General features: G+C 43.7%; 1 protein-coding gene across 8 annotated transcripts in view; it reads right to left on the bottom strand.

Moving 5' to 3' along the window:
* The window catches only part of TSPAN18 (tetraspanin 18), a 104,317-nt gene that overhangs the window by 25,338 nt on the left and 63,266 nt on the right, over nt 1-15,713 (bottom strand). The window contains exons 1-2 of one of the 8 annotated variants that reach the window (XM_021403569.1): nt 11,808-12,120; nt 4,001-4,215 (exon numbers count right to left, since the gene is read on the bottom strand). The exons of 4 other annotated variants lie outside the window; for them this stretch is intronic. The gene's annotated coding sequence lies outside the window, so the exon portion shown is untranslated. Of the gene's footprint in view, nt 1-971; nt 1,116-4,000; nt 4,216-11,720; nt 12,121-15,713 lie in introns of those variants that run through there. 3 more of the 8 variants (XM_021403567.1, XM_021403568.1, XM_021403570.1) reach the window with 3 other exon arrangements.

Genomic DNA, 15,713 nt, shown 5'->3' with positions numbered 1-15,713 from the left:
AGGAAGGGAGATGGGATGTGTCTCTGGGAGGCCCAGCACAGCCATCAGGAGCGATGGCCGGAGACACCGGGTGCTCTCCTGCCTCCCCAGCCCCTCCTGCATAAAGCTGAGCAAACAATTTCCTCTCACTGTCTGGGAGCAGTGAGAGAGGAACATGGAAGCTGCAGTACTGCCTGCCCTGGCAGCCCCCCGTCTGCTCTTCCACCTGCCCCAGTGCCAACACAAGGCCTGCAGGCAGGGCAGCCCCATCCTCAGGCAGCACCTCGGGCCGCAAGGGCCCTGTATGCACCTGGGGTTCTAGGCATTGTAAGCATATAATTCATCCTCCTCAGATTGTTTGGGAGCACTCACAGATATTCCAAAGTGATCAGTAAGGCGCTTGGGCCTCTTCCTGCTCCCTTGCAGTGCAAGTATGCCAGAATTTCAGCAGGATCTCTGGAAGGGGTGTATTTAACATCTGTTTCCCACAAACATTTGTGAACCTGCCTTTGAAAATTGCCTCCCATGAAGATTTCTGTGAGTAGAAGTCTATAGTTTGCTGTCAGCAGGAAGCGAACAAAGAGTTTTGAGGTGGCTGAAACTAATACAGTATAAAACATTTAATGAATATTCATAGCCTTTTTGTTTTTGCGTTAATCCCTCTTATTTCATGTCCTTCCTCTGTCACCATGGAGCTACATCTCTGAACAAGGAGTGGGGATAGCTTCCCTTCAGAAGCATGGAGGCTGCAGACAGTCTCAGCCAATTGCCCCACTGCAAAGTACTCAGGGTACTGCCAGCAGCCGAGCCACACATCCACTGTACCACCAGAAGGGCCCCAAATTGGTACCATGTTCGGGGGTCGTCGTGTTGTCAGAGCATGCCATGCAGCTACCCAAGCTGGTTGCAGCATGCAGAAACCTCCAGAGGGTGGCCTGCAGAAAGATCGTGAGCATGGAGATCTCCTTTTGGCATCCAGAGCCCACCCTCACCTTTTTATCTTTTTCTTTTGTGTGCGGGGAACGCTTTGTCCTGAGCTTTGCACATGCTGCTGAGAGAATTTCTCCAGCTGTTCTATCCTGTGATGCCTCTAGCCCAGGACAGCTGCTGCCAGGAGAAGACGCCTCTAACTTTAAAGCAGAAATGGCACTGTGCTATAGAAACCTATCATTAGGAAAATCGCCAGGATGATGGGATTCCTGCTCCTACTGCGCGTGCATATAATTACATCCATACGAGCCCTGAAAGGTCTGTGTGGGAGAGGAATTTTATTTTTTTTATTCCTCTTAAGTCACAATATTTTAAAAGAAATTACAGCACCACAGAGAGGAAGAGCTTAAATGCTTCAGAGGCACCAGCAGGTGCTGTGTCAGAAGGGATGAAAGAGCACGTTTGGTGCCAAACAATAGCAATATTCCATCTTACTCTATAGCCCTAGAGGGGAGGAAGTCCATGCCAAACAGACTCACTTTGGTTAATAGCTACGATTTTGTCATTAGGGAGAACTGCAGAAAGTGCAAAACCACCATGCCTAATTGTGACTTGAGCAAGCTGATGCCTCTAATTACAGTCACTGGGGAAACACAGTGGAAGCTGGAGCTATGGTGTAGGCCAAGCCTCCTTCCTCAGGCAGTGCGTGTGTGAGCCATGCTGCTTCAGCCGCTGAGCAGCTGTGCCTGGCACGCTGTCCTTGTCACCCTGCCCATGTCATCAGCCTCCGCAGCCAGCTCTGTGCCGGCACTGGCTTCTCCTTGAGCTCACTGCTTGCAGAGCAGCCCTCTGTGGAAAGCGTGCATTGATGAAGGAAAAGCAGCTCAGCTTGTGGCTCTTGCTGGTCTCCGCAGCTCAGAAGAGAGCTGAAGAGCCAGAGCAAAGAGACAGGAGGCAAAAAGCAGCTGATGGAGTCAGCAGGCAGCTGTATGAAAAAGAAAAGAATGAGCAGTGGAACATGGAGAAACATCTGTCTGGATTTGGAGAGAAATGCAATCTCCTGTATGTTAACTGGTGCAGGAAGACCACCAGAAGAATGGCTTATGGGTGTTGTGGCTTAATTAGTGCCCCTAGATATTGCCAGCCCTCTTTGCTCATGACATTTGCAGGATCTAGGAAACAGAAACACACACAAGCCCGCAGATCCAGCCAAAGGAGAAGCTGAAGACAGAAGTCACATCCTGATGGATCTCTCCAACAGGTCACTGCCTTTATACTGAAGGGTGAGGATAAATGTCTCTGTGGCAATAGGCTTCACTTCACATCACTCCCATGCAATGGCTTCAGAAAAAGGTAAAACATTTGCCATTCCTAAACTGGAGCTTGGCGCAAGCTGTCAGTCTCATGCATTATCCTGTAACTAATAGCTTCTATATAAATAACTACTTGCACTGGAATTTCATAGTGCTTACATAGCAAAGTCATTGCTGTGACACGACTCCATTACTGCATGTAAATCCAATTAGATCCCAAAGTGCACTGTGCAACTATAATCGGCCCCTGTGGAGCAGCGATGAGGGGACCTGCACAAGGCCATGCAACTAGATACTAAATTACAGTCAATCTACCTCCTCTTTAGTTGCATTAAAATGCTAATGTCACTGTAACACGGGCCCATTTACCAGTGATGACTACCTAGCCTTGCAACACTACAGTGAATGGGGTTGTTGCACTGCCTGAGAGCATTTAATTCCTCAATACAGTTGAGCAAGCAAGGCCCTTAGGGGCATTTTATATCTTAAAACAATAACCTGATTGGCTTTTATAATGCTAAAATCATATGAGGCTGGGGATGGTGTTTATACGGATCTGAGCTGCTGCTACAACCACCCAAAGTCTCATAACCAAGCAGAGTTCTCTGGACAACTGGACCATGTTCCCCCCGATTCTTGTCCGTCTGTTTTTAATGAAGACATTTCAGCCACAAAGCAGCTGTGCTTAAGAGCACATCAGTCACACATAGGACAAAGAGAGCTGGACTGAACCCCTTTAAGCTTCATATAAATAACACCAGCGTTGCAACAAGAACAATAATACAACACCTAGCAGTTAAATTTTATATTTACAACTTCACACAGTGCATGCACAAACTACGTGAAATCATATGGTGGTAAAGTCTCCCACACGTATGCAAACATTCCGGATGGAAAGGCAGAAATCCCAGAGTGGAACACAGTCTCCCAAATGTTGTAACATTTGGAGAAGTGCTCATGCACATGTTTGAAGTACCAGTAGAGCATGAGGCCACAAGCCACCCCACTCCATTTAGTGGAAATGTGCTTACAGCACTATTCGAAACATGAACTGCTCACTTTGGCTCCTTCCCAAGCCAAGTTCAATAGATAATCATGTCTGGCTCTTTCATACAGCCTTTCTCACACAGGCATCAGCCTCCCTAAATAAGAAGATCTGTGTACAGAACCAACACATCTGATTGCTTGCAACTCTTTTAAGTTCTGTTCCTTAAAAAAAAAAAAAAAAAGATAGCTCACAGGTGTACTTTCCCTCATATTAACCACAGTACAGCAGAACCATATGGAACAGATTGTCTTTCTAAACAGATAACCCAAAGATTATATGCGCTGATAACATAATAATATTAACTCTGTTCATGAGATAAGAAAACTAAGGCTAGAAGGGGAATGGATGTGCTAGACCTCCTGAGCCAAAGAACAGCACGCTGCTCCCCGGTCCACGCTGAGACCCATGAAAAGGCTGATTATTTCTGGCTGACAACTTCCACTCTTTGCAAGGCATTTTCTGTCCCACAGAGAAGCTTACTTAGCATACGAAAAGGGATGCAGATAACTTTGGCCTCCTATATCTGCGAATATTTCCCCTTAGGATGGAATAAATGTCACCCACAGAGCAGGTCACGCAGCTGCATCACAAGCTCAGTGACATTACTGACATGAAGGTGCTGTCAAGTGTTGAGACTCTCCAGACACTTGCACAGCACTCCAGACAGTTAGGGCAATAAACGTAAAGCATAAACGCCTGCCACTTCTTCCCGTAGCTTGACACATCTCACCTTTAGAACAAGCGGCTCCTTGGTGCTCTTTTCCAATCTCTTCTTCTACTGCCATGCTTTGTTTGCAACAAATGCCTCAGCAGTTTGTGGCATTCATGATTGTTAGGAAAGATGCAGGAATAGATTTCAGAAACACTGGGCAGTTGCTCTGGCAACCTTGTCCTCTTCAGACTACAATATCCAACGTTTTAAGAAGTTCCTCGATACTTTGCAGACTTAAGGGAAACAATGCAGTGGAGAAAAATTGATTTTAAAGTAAGGAGGCAATCAAAATGGATCACCATGAGCCACAAGGCCTCGCCCTATCAAACAGATGATAATGATCTCTCCTTGGCAAGGAACAGCAGCCTCAGAATGGTATTGCAGGGGCATAGGAAAAGGCCCATTGGCAAGGCAATTTGGAAACCCCTGCTTTTATCATCTGTTTTAATGCAGAACAGAGCTCCAGCACAGTGGGTTCTTTTGTTGTTGTTCTCTCTCTCTTTTTTTTTCTTTTTTAAGGAAGAGGTGGGAAAAATACCCCCACCCTTTAACACCTTTTAACTGAGAGACTAGTAATCTTAATTGCTTTTGAAAAATCCCGAACAGAACAGAATGTATTAACTATCTTGCAAAAAAAAAAAAATAATAATTATCTTTCTTTGTTCCATCTGCCTACACAGATGCTAAGACAAAACAGTCAGTTTTGTCAGGTTTAGGCAGTTTAGAAAATCAAAGGTTAGGAGAAACATCCTGTAAAAGCAGCCTATCTTAAATGAAGGATCTCAAGAATTCTAAATAAAACTGCTGGAAATCTGAGAAGTTGCATTATTTATCGGATTCTGGTCATCTTTTAAATCCTGCTAACAAGAAGAAAAACACATCTCAAAGTGCCAAGCATTCCATACACAATAGGAAATTCTTTAGCCCACAGAGCTCACAGCTCAAAATGATATAGTTCTTTGGATACTAAATAAATCTCACAAGGTATAGGAGCTATATTTTAAATAAAACTTGAATGCAACAGAGGTGGTGAGAAATAGCCTAGGTGAAGAGAGGCAGACATGGAATCTAAGTTTCTCTGCTTAGAGCCAAACTGACTCGCATGCCGCATATTGCGTGTGTAAATCTAAACATAGTTTCACTTAATCAGTACCTTTAACTTACTCCAGAACATAAAATCACAGCTAATGTGGCGTTAAAGGTCAATGCAAGTGATCTCAAGCACACTTGTCCAGATTAAGGCATGAACACACAACCATCCACTGAAAAAGAAGGTGAAGGAGCAGAGGGAGAACTACAGCCACAGCCCACGGGAGAGTCTCAGTTGATCTACGGGAAAATCTGCACTAGTTAATAAATCCCATAACCTTGGCATACATGTTTCTAGCAGCTCTCCCTTCCCTCAGAAGCTGCAGAACCCAGGGCTCCAGCAGCGATCAGGTTCCAGACAGACAGCGGCCCTCCCCTCTGCGCAGCTCAGACAGGGGGGGCAGGACTAAGCGAGGTCTAGCCAAGGCGTGCAGGCTGGCTCCCAGCTGCTTTTGCTTTCCCAACGGATAACAGATACCGCGTCAAGACGGACGATGTCATGCTGGTGAATTTGCTGCCCTCGTAACGCCTCATTTTTCTCTCCATCCAAACTTATTCTGAAAGCATGTTGTTCACTGTCCCCCTTCTCCTTTGTCCTTTACTTGTGGCAGAGGTAACATGAAAGAGAGGTCGCTGGTTATTGCTAATGCATCTGAAAGCACGGCCATTAAAAAGAGGGGTTATTCTGGAACGCATCATGGTTTTTCTTGGTGTTCTCACAGGTGGCTAATGATCACCCTAATAGCTTCTCTCTCTGAAGTCATAATAAGCGTACAAATGAACCTATTCAGCACATATTAAAAAGCAAGAGATGCTCCTTTGATTACAGCCTTTATGGAACTCTCTGTGCATTTGATCAGGAGGTGCTGCTGGGTGCCCACTATCCCCATGGAGCTGAGCGCCACGTCAACGCCGTCACCTCCACTGCACCCACGCAGGCGTCATGGACTTGTGGCCATTAAGGCCGGGTCCATGCACCCCAGCACTTCTGGGGATTTAGGAACAGAAGGAGCCTAACCCAGCCTGTTCTGCTGACACTCAACACAATGAGGCGTTGGGCAGTCAGCATATGCCCCTGGGCAGCCAGCAGGACCTCCTGACGGCTCATTCTGGGTAGAAGGCATCTGGTCATCCCAGCAGTAAGCTAGGCAGCATGGGAGACGTATGTTGGAGAGCATCAATCTCTTTGAAAGGGGAAGGCCTTGTGACTCACAGTAATCCATTTTGATTGCCTCCTTACTTTAAAATCAATCATTTTTCTCCACTGCTTTGTAGCTTTGCTTTCCTGAGATGAGGGTAGCAGGGAGCTTGTTTCTTTTGTCACCTGTAATGCTTTCTCTACTATAACCTTATCCTTAATGCTTAACTGCTCAGAGGCCAATCTAAATCCCACTCACATTGCTGACAGACGTAAAATGTCTTCAGGAGAAAAATAAAAAGAATTTTTCAGGAGGGAAAACACAGAAAAATCAGGGAGCTCGTCTTCATTATGGTTCTGGGTCAAACATTTCATATTAACAAAAAAGTTAAAAGAGTTAAAAGTTAAAAGTTCTTTTTCCCTTTAGGGAAAAGAACACTGCATACAATATGCATATGCTTTCCCAAAGTATCCTTAATCCCTAAGCACAGTGTATCAGCAGGCAGCTTAAGCGGAGAGCCGTGGGGAGTGAGTCCTCTGGCACACGAGGGGCACAGACTGCATGTCGATGGAGTGGATGCAGGGCTTCCAGGCAGCCTGCTCCATGGAGTGAATTTCAGCCACACAAAGTTTCACATCTGCTCTTAGAGAGCTCGTCCTCTAAGTAAGCACTTCTGTGCTGCCTGAAAGACAAGACCTCTGTGCAGAACAGACCTTTTCTGCATCTCCGGGAGACCAGCTGGGGTTAAGGCGGGTCAGATGATGAAATACAGATAGCTTTGTGTTGATACTACCCACGGTGCCTATTAGGAAGGCCATAATTGTAAGAAAACATTTCTCAGCAAGGATATTTAATATAGTGCAAAAAGTCTCCCCAGGCAGGCTTTGTTTTAAGGTTTGTGAGCTCTGGGGAGAACGGATTGTATCTCTTGTATTGAAGTGGTTCAGGGCCAGCATGTTTTTAGCTCCATTGTAATCCGAACAACACACAAAGGCAGCAGTGGAAACTTCTCTACCAGAATCACTTGCAAGATGCTGGGAATAGCCTGGGGCAAAACCTGAAGCACCATCAATCATCCCTATATGTAAGAATTGGCGTGCACTGACAGGGTGTCGTAAGGACTCTTTCAAAAATGAAACAGTAAGTCTAACTGTGGAAATACTCAGGATGCTGATGAATTTTCTTTTACTCAGCCTTTGTTAATATTTTACCTGTCAGGAGTAAGTAACTGAAGACATAAAACTTCCTCTAATTCAAATCAGGGGGCTGGAATAATTCCAAATGTACCAGTGAATGATGAAGGCATGATCTGAAACACCAACCATGAGGTAGCTCACGTGGCCTCCAAACAGCACAAAACCCACTCTGTGGCTGGGCAGCAGAGTGCCTTGCCGTTCACACCCAAAAGAAGCAAGAGCAGAGTTGGATGTGGTCCAACAATTCCTATTTTTACAGAGACTTGGTAATCTTTTCAGGGAGAACAACAAACAACATATTGACAAAGCCAGATCTCCTGCAAGGGGCAGGATTCTGCCAGCTAACCTCCATGTCAATCAGGACAAATCTGAATTCTGTCTCCAAAATCATCCCAGCTTTCATTGGCTGAAGCTCACTATATTCCATCTCAGCTGTGCCTCTTTCTCTTGATCAGCGTGACATTTGAAAGCAATGCTGCCTTTCAGCCAAAACCAGTATATTTTTCAAAGTATCACAGGTATGTTTAGAGGGCAAAAAGCCAAAGCAGACCAAGTTTAGGCTGAGACATAGGGAGCAGTAGATGTTCCAGCAATGCCTAGTGGCATGTGTGTCTAGCATGGCCAGACAGACCTTTTGGGGCATGCTCCTGGTTAGGTTGACGTTGCTCTGAGCTCTGCACCAGCAAGTCTGGAGTGACACTGCGTTTAATGGCCTCTTCACCCATTGCTGCTATCAGCATGGGGAGAGGAATCTTTCTGAAAACACTGTAGAGTTTTGCTGCATTTAGAGATAAATTACACGACAAATTCAAAACACAATTTGTGGTCACCATCTTGCATGTCTGATGATACATAAACCACCTTGTGTCATTAATACCACTTCAGCATAATGTGCTTTACACATTATGGTCTGAGAGCACCTTATGAAGCTCTGTGTCTTTGTCTTCCTTTTACATGTGGGCACGGAGACCCAGAAAGCCCCCATGCCTTTGTTCTAAGTTACCCAGCAAGTGTCCCAGGCAGCTTCTGCAGCCCCCTGCTCTAGTGTTTCATTTTTTCTTTTGTTTCCTAACTTTCCCTCTCTTTTGCAAATACGCTGCCTTGACACAGTTATCTGTGCTATCAATCAGATACAATATTCTTTTTTGTCATCTGATTTTTGCATGTGAGTTGACGCATTTAGCAAACTTGACTTTGCTCAGAAGCATCCAAAAAAATCTCTGAGTCAAAAAGAATGAATGAAAGAATATAAGTGGATGCCAAGCAAGCCCTCATTTAAGCACTTAACATATCCTGTATGAAAATATCAGCTCCTGAAATTCAGTCTTTGGTGAGATGACATCTCCTTACATAACACCTTATTTTTCCACTATCGTAGGGCAAAACTGCTCAGGTTTCTCACAGCTAATACTTCTCTGCTGCTTTCCCTGCTATCTTGGAGGATTACAAACGAGTTAGGTGACTCCAAAGCACTTTGGGGGAATAGCCAGGATATCCTCCTGGCAAAGTCAGAGCTGACCAGATAACTATAGAAGCTATCAACACAGTCTGGGGGAGATTCATTCCCGTAAGTCAGTGTAATACTGCTAAGCCTGTACCAAACACCCAGAAAAATGACTTTACCACCACTTAATCTTTACTGTTGGCTCAATGATTCCAAAATTAGTCCCTTCAGCTGGACTATCACTTGGGCTACAGATATTTTTAAAACAAATTCATCTGAGGGCAGGATATTTTTCTAACGTCAGATCTCAATCGGGAAAAAATGACCACATTGGTGGATACAGTATCAGCAATTAACCAACAAAACAAACTGATTTTAATTAGGATGTCAATTGTGCAATGGTTTGGCCAAGATCTCTGCGTATTTGCCTCTAGTGGTATTATACATTTATATGAACTGTAGACAAGATAAGGAGGAGTTTACCTCGCACATCCCCTCTTTATTTTGAAGAAGCAGAATACAGGATTCAGGTAATGACATTGGTTTTAAACTACCACTCGTTATTACCTTAGCTTTGTTTGGAGACTTCCATTTTACAGCCTAGCTGTAGCAGCTTATAAAAAAGGAATTTGCCCAGAGCAAAGTGTCCTTAACCTCAATGTGCTTGAGTTATCTTTGTTCAGACTGTGTTTCACTTTCCCAATTACACAACCAGACTGTGGCCTGATCAGTCAGCTTCTTCTCCAAGGGAGGCCACATTTTTCTAGTTGAAATATGTACGTAAGAATGTATGTCATGACCATGTACCCTTTTCAGGATCTTACTGCAACTGAAGGCTTGGTGTTTTAATTGAAACTTTAAAATATGGGGGCATTTGCCTTTCTAAAGATGACGTACCCTTTTTTGTTAAAAAATCTAAAGGTAGACGCACCAGAAAAAATTGTCCTTTCCCATAAGCTAGGGTAAGCTGTGCCGCAATAGGGGATTTTGATGCTCTAACTATGCAGGAAGAGCTAAATTAGCAACCCTACATAGTGTAGAACAAAGTTTCTTAGCATCTGCTCACTTTAAACAATGTACAGTTTGAGCTCTCAAACCAATGCAGCTTACTCCAAATCCCAGCACAAAACACAATCGAAAGCCTTTTGCTCCCACAAGTTTAAATACGGGCACTTTGAGCTTTACATGGCCATTAAAAATATATACCCATGAAAAAAAAAAGAAAGAAAGAGGAAAAAAGGCCCACTTAGATCTGACCCACGAAAGCGTTACTTCACACATAAAACTAAAGATCTACCATTAATTACAAAGCTTAAGAGATTTTTTGACTACCACAAAATAGAATATGCACTTGTAATGACGCAATTGAAAAAAACTACATAAAAACATCAACAGGATATACTAAAAAATGGCTAAATCACAACCTACCAATCTGCCTTGAGGATGGATAAATTTGTGGATAAAATGCAAACAAAGGCCAACTTCACACCAAGTCCAAAGGCCACACGCTCTGTCATGTCCTCACCAGCCCCTGGGCAGCTGGCTGCTCCTCAATGCCAGCTGTTAGAACTCAGGGGAGCAACAAGCTCTTCTGGAGATGGGCAAATTCAAGACCTGAGCCAAGTTCTTGTACTTGGGATTGCTGCACAGAAAGAAGCACCTGCAAAGCTCGCTATATTTTGCAGCCTTGACTCTTCACTGACAGTGGTTTTCAAAATACCAAAGATGGCTAACGAGTGAGTGCGAGCAAGAGAAAAGTCCTCGTGTCCTTCCAGCTTCAAGTAATACCTCTGTGAAGAGAACCTTACAGACCCTGAATATTACGTGACCTACTCAAGAGCTGAGGCCTTGAGCTCCTTCTCATAAGATGTTCTGAACAAAGCCAAGTCCTGCCAGCTCCTCTGACTACCGGCATCCGTTAGCAGGGTAGCAAAAGGGACAGCAGAATGCCTGCTAAGAAAGTTTGACTCTGAGAATATGAACTACCAATAGGGAAGAGCTGGTATAATTACATTAGTAACGGTAACTGAAGGCACTGCCACATCATTGTTTGCTCCTTAATTTAACAAAAAATAGTGTAAGGTGGCTATAATTGGGAAAAAAAAGGTGAAACTGCTCTGCTTTTGCATAAGTCTGACTGCATGATTATAAGATGCTGACACATCTAAGAGGGAACTACTGAATATTTAACCTTTGAAATGGAAGCCTAGTTGTCTCTTGTCCGTTAACATCCACATGTATCTTCCATTAACTCTAATTAGGGTTAACAGGGTGTTCAGTAAGTACCTCCATAATTAATGTTAATTGCAGTGACGGGCAAATGCTGATGGGAGACAAAATGCCAAGTTTCTTCTGCAGGGTTAAGCATTCAGAGCCTAGATGTCTCTCACTCCTCCTGTAAAGGCTCCCAAAGCAACCGTACACATCGCAGACAGACTGACACACTGGGCCTTGCAGCAGGAGACACAGAGTCATGAGTAACAGCACACGCTGTTATTTATATGAAATGGAAACACAAAGCCTTACACATACTACGCTGACTCACTTGCAGATGCTCGCTGCTGTACAGGCCCCACAATAACACGAGACCAGTGCAGACTGACACTTCCCCTCTCCCTTCGAGATGTCCAGGCTGCACAGAGGAGCAACTGTTCTTTCTGTCATATATTAAGATAAGTCACTTTCAATTAACAAACTAAGGAGCAAATAAGATTATCACAACAACCGCAATTACCCTTACTAATGCCATTATGCCACCCCATTTGATAGACTGTACAATATTCCTAGATCAGACATTTAGCAAACCATTAAAGCTGTAAATGAGAACAGCAAAATCATCTGCCATAATCAGAACAACAACAATCACGAACCTCCTGTGGTGCTCCTGGCTCAAGTGCTCAGCCCCACAGCAGCTTGTTTCAGAGCATTAGCAGACTACTTCCAGCCAGGTTACTTACTAGCAATCTCCTCTCTCATCCCATCACAAGTTCAGAATTTCCATCAGATTTGTGCGATTCTGAAGCAGAGTAGAGTTGTAAGCTGTGTTTAGTTGGGCAAGTATTGATAAAGCCTCTGAGAGCCAGGGGAATGTTCTGCTTTCCCTCATGAGTTGCAGATATTATTAGTAGAAACCTTGCAGTGCTGAAGCCTTTCTGTGGGGACGCTGCAAAGGGCAAGAAGCATTAGGAGCAGTGAGGAGAGCCCATGCAGAAGCCGCATAGGAGGAAGAAGCAGGAGAAAGTCCCACTGGCGCTCAGCGCTGGAGCTAGAGTTGGAGCTGTGGAAAATCTGACTCACCCGTCCAAACCCTCCCCACGCCCTACTGCTAACAATCCTCGGTCCTCAAACGCTTTGGGACAGTTCCAGCCACAAAATGCATGCAGGCAGGAGTCCCACTGAAATTAGTAGGTGCTTTGTCTAAAAGATGAGGAAAAAAATAAATCAATTTGTGTATTTGTCAGCTCACTGACACCAACTCATATTGCATTTCTGAAGAGACACATCCCCCAGGACTCACATTAGAAGTGGACATGTTTTGGCTTTGCTACATAAAAACAACTGTTTTCCTTGCTTTACTTTCTGCCCTGGGGAATTAGTGACTCAGGCAGGATGCTGAGCACTCAGTGGGATTTATTTTCCAGCACGTTGAGGTCTTTTTTTATTGGGTATGCTGTCTTATTAATGCAGCTCCATTCAGACTAAGATTTTCAATAAATCTTCCTGCCTCCTCATTTTACCGTCATAATTTTTCAGATGAGGCTGGGGGGTTACTGTTCAGGAGTGCAAGGAATAGGAAGCACTGAAGGCACAGACTTGATGTGTGCCCACTGCTTGCGAAGGTGACAGAGCCACTGTGTTTCTAATGATCGAGCCCTTCGCCATTCCCTTCTCAGCTCCTTTAATCCAAGGAGAGCATCACTCAGCCCCAGGCTGTGCCCTTCCCACACAGGCACTGCTTTTTGTTGCACTCAGCCCCACACTACTTCCTCTCCCAAGTCCATACTCCAGCAGACCCTTCTGAAAACACATCTGTGTGTAGTGGTGAAGCAGCCACCTCACTGCAGTCCTGCAATCCCACGGCTTTGTGACAGACCAAAGTGCCTGCAGGAAAAAACCCTGCCCTTCTCTTGGCCAGGTTTGTTCACAAGAAGCGTTATTCTGTATCCAAGCACCTGTGCTCAGAAGAGGAAAACAGAATATTCTTTCTGGAAATGTATGGGGCCAGCAAACATTTTAGCTGTGCTCTTATTGAACAGAGACCATTTCTTCCCAAACAAAAGGTTACTTTTTAAAATGCATTTTGAGTGCCTACATATAGTATTTTTCACAATCACCTGAAGCAGTAGAAACACATTTAAAAGCAATGAAACCAAACCATCCAGGACTCTGTATTACCTCTCCACTCAGGCTCATTTGAAAATATACAATGAAAAAGAAAACACAGTCAGTTAAAAGTAACACTTGTAAAATTACCTACACTTTAAGATCAGCGTTGTAAAGTGGCAGCTTTAAAATGAGGCGAAAAGCTAAGCAACGAGTTGCATAGATGTTTTCATAGGCATTGGAACGAATGTCCAGTAAGTGTTCGTGGAAATGTGAGTTAATTGAAACTTCTGGCTACTCTATATTTTATCTGGATGGCTGGCGCAGCTTCAGTTCCTTGCCAACAGGCTGACAGGCATATTAGAACAGAAAGTAGGAGGGAATCAGCCAGCTGCAGCGAGCAGTCAATATATAAGGGGATTGTTCATCTTTTCTCCATTATTAGTCAAACTTAGTAAAGATGTTCTCCGGAAAGCCAGTTAATATTCTCCAGGGCTCTGCAAAGCACAAAACTATATTGGCAATATAGGTAGTACAAAAAGATGGATCTTATCTGAAAGAATTTGCTTTCACTAAGTAATTTTTTTTTCCTTTTCCCTGAGCAGAAACAGAAATGACAGAAAAAATGGTACGATAACTTTGTCGCAACCTCAAAACATGTGTTCCAGGGTGTATTTCATAGCTTCTTGACACCTCTTTGTCTCATTGTCGATGTACTGCCCAGCTCACTTCTACAGCTTTTCTGTTCTATTTAGCTCAAAAGAGACAGCCTTCCCTTATGAAGAGCATGTAAACAGGATTTGGCACAGTGAAGACTTACGCTTATCTAGGGATGGAATACTATTTTGTACAGGTTAGGAAACGTGCTGGGAACTTATGGGTGTGTTGGGAACTTGTGGAACAAGTAGTGTATAAAACAACCAAGTAGCTAGATGTTAGTATCTTCCATGGAGCACTGCAACTGGATGTGGGGAGATACTCTCCAACGCGTAGTCACATTTGTGTTTTTAAGAGGCAGAACCAAAACCAGCTGCAGACTTGCTGGTATAGCAGAAACAGCAGAAAGCTTCTGCAGGGAGCGTGGACCCTAACTACCTGCTCAGGAATTCACACCAGGCTAATGATATGATTTTTTGCCCTGCCAGATCTACTGGTTCCCTGGTAGCACAGCTTCACTGCAATGTTGCAATGGAGCAAGTGCTGGGGACTGTGTTTGGGCTCTCCCTTGCTGACCAGCCTCAGCCCCAGCTGCAGGCAAGGCATTAGTGCCACTGACAGCCCAGGCTGCCATTGCTTAAGGACCAAAAGTAACCACAGAAGTCATCTGCATCCAGAACTCACGCTCACACACACACAAAAAATTCTTTCTCTCTCTGAAATAAAATTAAACACAGTTATAATCATCTTAACTACAGCAGATACTTCAGCTTGCAAACGCTCTCGAAGCTGCAGTGGGCAATAAATCAGACATGTCATTTCTAGCAACTCATCACTAGAGTTGCTTGCTACATGGCCAAAATAAATAAAGAGGCTTTTTTCCTGGTGATGCTCAGAGCCAAGATTTCTTGTGCTGGCTCTTCTCTTAACGAGCACTCCTGTAAATTACAGTTACATTCAAATTTAGCATTCAATTCCTAATTATTTCCCTCTAATCACTGAGTTGTTAGTGAGTTTGGTTCTCACAGGCTGATATACTGCATCTTACTTATTTAAAGAATTTAATTTAGTTTACCCAACTCCAAATGTACATATACGATGCCTCCAGTACATTAACTCATCATTGTCACAGAAACCACTCTGAGGACATCCAACACCTTCTGGTTTCCAAGCATATTTGTCTCAAAAGAACAACAACAAAAGGCAGTAATGGGCAAAAGAAACCTCTGCAACGTCATGAAAAACCAGCCAAATGCTCTGAGGCCATGCCCATGCACAGTTGCAACATCCCATCCCTTCCACATCACTTGGAAGGATAAGAGAGCATTTTCAGTAAAGCTACAGACAATGAAGGTTTATGCATCTTTGATGCCCTACAACTGGAAGGAAAGACAGCAGTTAAAAGTCCACTAATCTTGTACCATTTCCCTTTCATTAGTTTCAGTTTTGAATTTTGGATATTGCTGAATCAAGAGAGATTAATTGTTTAACTTTACAAAAACAATCACACCTCTTTTGGCGCTGCCTTTTTGCCTTTTGCAAGATTTTTAGTTTCCCAAGGGATTTGAAGCTCAACAGACTGATAAATTCTTTAGTGAAAAGAGTACCTGTGAAATCGCTACATAAAATGAGACAAGATTTCAAGGTTTTTACAGCCTTTGGATCTACCTGGTGTATGTGCTCTGCAAAAAAAAAAAAAAAAAAAAAAAAAGCCACCCTCCCGTTTGAAATAAAATTTGAAATCACGTACTTTTATCTTCATTCAGTGTTTCAATACTGCACATGTTCAGTTCAATTACTGTCAGGCCACTTTTTACTGTAAGCTGGCTAGGAGAGACAATGCAGTTCTATAGGATAGCTAACACTGGTTTTCAACTCCTTCA

The sequence above is a fragment of the Numida meleagris genome, chromosome 6 (assembly GCF_002078875.1).
Source record: "Numida meleagris isolate 19003 breed g44 Domestic line chromosome 6, NumMel1.0, whole genome shotgun sequence".
In the NCBI taxonomy this organism is placed as follows: domain Eukaryota; kingdom Metazoa; phylum Chordata; class Aves; order Galliformes; family Numididae; genus Numida; species Numida meleagris.
Note: the sequence above shows the minus strand (reverse complement) of the source record. Positions and strands in the feature narration are given on the sequence as shown.